Genomic DNA, 6,998 nt, shown 5'->3' on the forward strand with positions numbered 1-6,998 from the left:
AGGCTGATTTCCAGAGTGGTTGTACAAGCTTGTCAAATGCTTTTTCTACCTCTAAAGATATCATCATGTGATTTTTTTTTTTTTTTTACTTTGAGTTTGTTTATATAGTGCGTTGAGTTAATGGATTTTCATATATTGAACCAACCTTGCATCCCTAGGTTGAAGCCTAGTTGATCATGGTGAATGATGGCTTTGATGTCTTCTTGGATTTGGTTTGCAAGAATTTTATTGAGTATTTTTGCATTGATAGTCATAAGCAAGATTGTTCTGAAGTTCTCTCTTTTTTGGCTGGGTCCTTGTCAGGTTTAGGTATTAGAGTAATTATGACTTCATAAAATGAATTAAAACTGGTTGTCCCAAAAAATCCTAGCTTTTGGTTTTGTTGATTTTTTGTATTGTTCTCTTTGTTTCTATTTGGTTGATTTCTGCTCTGAGTTTGACTATTTCCTGCAGTCTACACTTCTTGGATGTGTTTGCTTCTTTTCATTCTAAAGCTCCCAGGTGTGCTGTTAAGTTGCTAATGTAACATCTTTCTAGTCTCTTTAACACTTAGTGGTATGAATTTTTCCTCTTAGCACTACTTTCATCATGTCCCATAAGTTTGGGTATGATGTGTCAACATTTTCATTAAATTTCCAGAAGTCTTTAATTTCTCTCTTTATTTCTTTCCTGAACAAGTTATCATTGAGTAGAGAGTTGTTCATTTTTCATATGTATATGGGCTTTTTGTTGTTTTTACTGTTGTTGAAGACCAGACTTAGGCCATGGTGATATGATAGGATGCATGGGATTATTTCAATCTTCTTGTATAGGTGGAGAGTTGTTTTGTGGCAAATTATTTGGTTGATTTTGAAGATGGTATCATGAGGTATTGAGAAGGTGTATTCTTTTGTTTTAGGATGAAGTGTTCTGTAGATATCTGTTAAATCAATTTGGTTCATAAACTCTATTAGTTTCACTCTGTCTCTGTTTAGTTTCTGTTTCAATAATCTATTAGTGAGAGTGGGGTGTTGAAGTCTCCCACTACTATTATGTAGGTTTCAATGTGTGTTTTGTGCTTTAGTAAAGTTTCATTTATGAATATGGGTGCCCTTGCATTTGGAGCATACATATTCAGAATTGAGACTTACTCTTGGTGGATTTTCCCTTTGATTTATATGAAATGTCCTTCCTCATCATGCTTGATAATTTTTGGTTGAATAATCAAATAAAAATAGTCATTTTATTGGATATAGGATGACAACTCCAGCTTGTTTCCTGGGACCATTTGCTTGGAAGAGCTTTTTTCCATCCTTTTTCTCTGAAATAGTGTCTGTCTTAGTTATTGAGGTGTGTTTCTTGTATGCAGCAAAATGTTGGATCTTGTTTGTGTATCTAGTCTGTTAGCTTATGACTTTTTATAGGTGAGTTGAGTCCATTAATATTAAAGACAGATGACATTAGTTTCTGATATGCTTGTTTTTGTAGGTGGGTTTATGTGCTTGTGGTTCTCTCCTTTTGGTTTTGTTGTGAGATACTTAATATCTTATCTTTTCTTTGGTGTTTTCTTTACCTTCCTTGTGCTGGAGTTTTCCTTCTAGAATCGTGTGTAGGGCTGGATTGGTAGATAGATACTGTTTGAATTTGTTTTTTTCCTATAATATTTTGTTTTCTCTGTCTATGTTAACTGAGTTTTGCTGGGTATAGTAGCCTGGGCTGGCATTTGTATTCTCTTAGAGTCTGCATGACCTCTAACCAGGCTCTACTGGCTTTTGTAGTCTCTGTCGAGAAGTCTGGTATAATTCTGATAGGTCTACCTTTGTATGTTACCTGGCTGTTTTCCCTTGCAGTTTTTAATATTCTTTCTTTGTTCTGTGCATTTAGTGTTTTGATTAGTATGTGATGAAAGGAGTTTCTTTTCTGGTCCCATTTATTTGGTGTTCTATAGGCTTCATGTACCTTTATGCCCATCTCTTTTTTTTTAGGTTGGGGAAGTTTTCTTCTATGATTTTGTTGACATTTTCAGGTCCATTGAGCTGGTATTCTTCATTCCTCTCTATTCCAATTATTCTTAGATTTGGTCTTCTCATTGTGTTTTGAATTTCCTGAATGCTTTGGATTAGGAACTTTGAATTTTCTTTGATAGTTATGTCAATCTCTTCTATGGTATCTTCTATACCTGAGTTTCTCTCTTCTGTCTCTTGTATTCTGTTGGCGATACTGACTAGCAGTCTGTCACAGAAGAAAGGACTGGCATAAGGGGAGTGGTATTCAGTGGGTGGAAGTTTTGGGAGGTGATGAATCCCAAATCCACTGGGCTCCCAGTGGCAACCATGGGACTCTGTGGGGTGGGGAATTCTTACTAACTCCTCTGAGTGAAGTGGATCTTCTGGGATGGCTCAGGATATGGTGTTTTCAGGGGAGTAGACCACACAGCAGTCTGTCCCAGCAGCAAGGACTGTGCAGAAGGTAGTTTAGTGATTTTATGGAACTTCTGAGTATGTACAGTAGTGTGTGTCTGATTTTTGTGTCTTTTCCTGGGTTATTTTCCTTCTGCTGATTTGCTTATTCAACCATTGTTGTGATGATTTTTTTTTATCTTTTTATATTTTATTTTGAAATGTTTTGTTTCTTTGAGAAGCATGATCTTTTCTAATGGAAGACAGAAAAGTAGTGGATCTTAATGTGAGGGGAGGTTCAGTATAATTGGGAGGAACAGAGGGAAGTGAGACAGCAATAAGAATATATTATATAAGAAAAGAATCTATTTTCAATGAAAGTAGAAAAGAAAATAAAAACCTGGCTCTTACAAGTGTTTGGTGCCTACATGCATATATTTTCTCTTCATTCAGCATCTGTTAATCCTTATTTTGAACATTTTTATTGTGATGGCTCCTTTAAATTACTTTGTGTTTGGGGGAATTTGAGTTTAAATAATCTGTGCCTTGTACTTCAATTTGGATCACTTTATTACTATTTATTCTACTTAAGTTGCCTTTTTACTATAGTGTGTAATCTAGAACTATAAATTAATTGTTGAATCTCTTGTGTTTCTGCTTTAGATTTATTGATAGATCTTATTATTATAGGTCATATTTCTGCTCCTTCACATGCCTGGTGATGTTAGATTGGATGTCAATTTTTATGAATTATAACTGTTAATTGCTAGATGTTTTTCTAGTGAGGAGGATATAGTTTTATATATCTTGTGACATAATTATATCATGTGAAATTCTTTGACTCCTTTTTTGAGTATTCTTTTTTAACAAAAAATCATGGTCACCTAGGGCCCGGAGTCGGAGGACACCTCCTTGCGCCCTAGAGGACTCTCCACATGATCTTAGGATCACTGGTGAGTGGAACACAACATCTATTCCAATCCAATTGCAAAGGACCTGAGACAGCAGTAGAGAAGCAGAAAACCGGTCTGACCAGGGGCACAAGTCCCTTCCAGTTGGCGACAGCACCAGGTCATCTTGGGTTCAGAATTGGCACACACCCCCACAGTCCTCAGAGGACTCTCCACGAAATCTTAGGATCACTGACCAGAGAGTTCCATGGTCCTCAAAGGAGACACCACTTCCAGGCACTGTAACATGCCCAGGATCTTAGGACAACAGGATCCCAGGATAACATAAGCTGGGTCACATCAGTATTTCAGGGTCTCAGAGGAAGCTTGACTGCCAAAAACTCTGACACATCCAGAATCTCACATTCACAGAAGCCCCCAATCAAAGGATCACAGAGAAAGCTGGATTCTGAGGAGTCCTGAATCAACTGGGATTATAGGAAGGACAAGTTCTAATCAGATAAATTGAGGGCAGCAACACTTGAGATAGTCAGATGGCAGAAGGCAAGTGTAAGAACAGAAGCAACAGAAACCAAGGTTACTTGGCATCATCAGAACCAAACTCTCCCACCAAAGCAAGTCCTGGATACACCATCACACCAAAAAAGCAAGACATAGATCTAAAAATCACTTCTCATGATGATGATGGAGGACATTAAGAAGGAAATACAGGAAAACACAAGTAAACAGCTAGAAGCCTTTAAGAGGAAATAAAAAAAATCCCTTAGAGACTTACAGGAAAACACTACCAAACAGGTGATGGAATTGAACAAAACCATGCAAGATCTAAAAATGGAAGTAGAAACAATCAAAAAAACACAAAGGGAGAGAACTCTGGAGATAGAAACCATAGGAAAGAAATCAGGAACCATAGATGTGAGCATCAGAAACAGAATACAAGAGATGGAAGAGAGAATCTCAGGTGCAGAAGATTCCATAGGGAACATGGACACAACAATCAAAGAAAATGAAAAATGTAAAAGGATTCTAACTCAAAACATCCAGGATATCCAGGACAGAAAGAGAAGACCAAACCTACAGTAATAGGAATAGATGAGAATGAAGATTTTCAACTTAAAGGACCAGCAAATATCTTCAACGAAATTATAGAAGAAAACTTCCCACACCTAAAGAGAGAGATGCCCATGAACATACAAGAAGCCTACAGAACTCCAAATAGACTGGACCAAAAAAGAAATTCCTCCAGACACATAATAATCAGAACAACAAATGCACTAAATAAAGACAGAATATTAAAAGCAATAAGGGAAAAATGTCAAGTAACATATAAAAGCAGACCTATTAGAATTACACCAGACTTCTCACCAGAGAATATGAAAGACAGAAGATCCTGGACAGATGTTATACAGACCCTAAGAGAACACAAATGCCAGCCCAGGCTACTATACCCAGCAAAACTCTCAATTACCATAGATGAAGAAACCAAAGTATTCCATGACAAAACCAAATTTACACAATATCTTTTCACAAATCCAGCCCTTAAAAGGATACACCAATACAAGGATGGAAAACTATGCCCTAGAAAAAGCAAGAAAGTAACCCTTCAACAAACCTAAAAGAAGACAGCCACAAGAACAGAACCCCAACTCTAACAACAAAAATAACAGGAAGAAACCATTACTTTTCCTTAACATCTCTGAGTATCAATGGACTCGATTCTCCATAAAAAGACATAGACTAACAGGCTGACTACACAAACAGGACCCAACATTTTGCTGCTTATGGGAAACCCATCTCAGAACAAAAGAGAGACACTACCTCAGAGTGAAAGGCTGGAAAACAATTTTCCAACCAAAAGGTCTGAAGAAACAAGCTAGAGTAGCCATTCTAATATAGAATAAAACTGACTTGCAACCCAAAGTTATCAAAAAAGATGTGGGACACTTCATACTCATCAAAGATAAAACCTTCCAAGATTAACTCTCAATTCTGACTATGCTCCAAATGCAAGGGCAGCCACGTTCATTAAGGAAACTTTAGTAAAGCTCAAAGCACACATTGCATCTCACAGAATTATAGTGGGAGACTTCAACACCCCACTCTCATCAATGGACAGATCCTGGAAACAAAAAATAAACAGAAACACAGTGAACCTAACAGAAGTTATGAAACAAATGGATTTAACAGATATCTACAAAACATTTTATCCTANAACAAAAGGATATAACTTCTTCTCAGCATCTCATGGTACCTTCTCCAAAATTGACCATATAATTGGTCACAAAACAGGCCTCAACAGATATAAAAATATTGAAATTGTCCAATGCATCCTATCATATCACCATGGACTTAAGCTGATCTTCAATAACAATATAAATAATACAAAGCCAACATGCACGTGGAAACTGAACAGCACTCTCCTCAACCGTACCTTGGTCAAGGAAGAAATAAAGAAATAAATAAAATAAAAATAAACTTTTTAGAGTTTAATGAAAATGAAGGGACAACATACCCAAACATATGGGATACAATGAAAGCATTCCTGAGTGGAAAACTCATAGTTCTGAGTGCTTCCAAAAAGAAACTAGAGAGAGCACACACTAGCAGCTTGACAGCACCCCTAAAAGCTCTAGAACACAAGGAAGCAAATTCACCCAAGAGGACTATACTGCAGGAAATAATCAAATTCAGGGGTGAAATCAACCAAGTGGAAACAAAAAGAACTATTCAAAGAATCAACCAAAGGAGGAGCTGGTTCTTTGAGAAAATCAACAAGATAGATAAACCCTTAGCCAGACTCACTAGAGGGCACAGGGACAGCATCCTAATTAATAAAATCAGAAATGAAAAGTAAGAGATAAAAACAGATCCAAAGGAAATCCAAAACACCATCAGATGTCCTACAAAAGGCTATACTCAACAAAACTGGAAAACATGGATGAAATGGATAATTTTCTAGAGAGATACCAGGTACCAAAGTTAAATCAGGATCAGATTAATGACCTAAACAGTCCTATATCCCCTAAAGTAATAGCAGTCATTGATAGTCTACCAACCAAATAAAGCCCAAGACCAGATGGGATTAGTGCAGAGTTCTATCAGACCTTCAAAGAAGACCTAATTCCAAAGAACTCCTAAACCTGATAAACAGCTTCAGTGCAGTAGCTGGATATAAAATTAACTCTAAACAATGGCCTTTCTCTACACAAAGGATAAATGGACTGAGAAAGAAATTAGGGAAACAACACCCTTCATAATAGTCACAAATAATATAAAATACCTTGGTGTGACTCTAAGGAAGAAAAAATTTTGTATGATAAGAACTTCAAGTGGCTTGTGCTGTAAGATCAAGAATTGACAAATGGGATCTCATAAAATTGCAAAGCTTCTATAAGGCAAAAGACACTGTCAATAAGACAAAAAGTTCACTAACCGATTGGGAAATAATTTTTATCAATCCTAAATCTGATAGGGGACTAATATCCAACATATATAAAGAACTCAAGAATATGAACTCGCTGAGGCAGCACCCTTTTGGGGCCCCAGACATCCGGCACCCTCCCAGCCGGAGGACAGTGGTCCGCCCTGTATGGGAGCCCTCTGCCTCAGGAGCAGGGAACGCCATCTTGGATCCGGGACTCCACTAAACTTAGGAACTTAGTCTGCACAGGTGAGAGTGTGCACCACAGAAGCTGACAGCTTCTGTGAC

This window comes from Mus caroli, chromosome 4 (assembly GCF_900094665.2).
Source record: "Mus caroli chromosome 4, CAROLI_EIJ_v1.1, whole genome shotgun sequence".
NCBI classification, from domain to species: domain Eukaryota; kingdom Metazoa; phylum Chordata; class Mammalia; order Rodentia; family Muridae; genus Mus; species Mus caroli.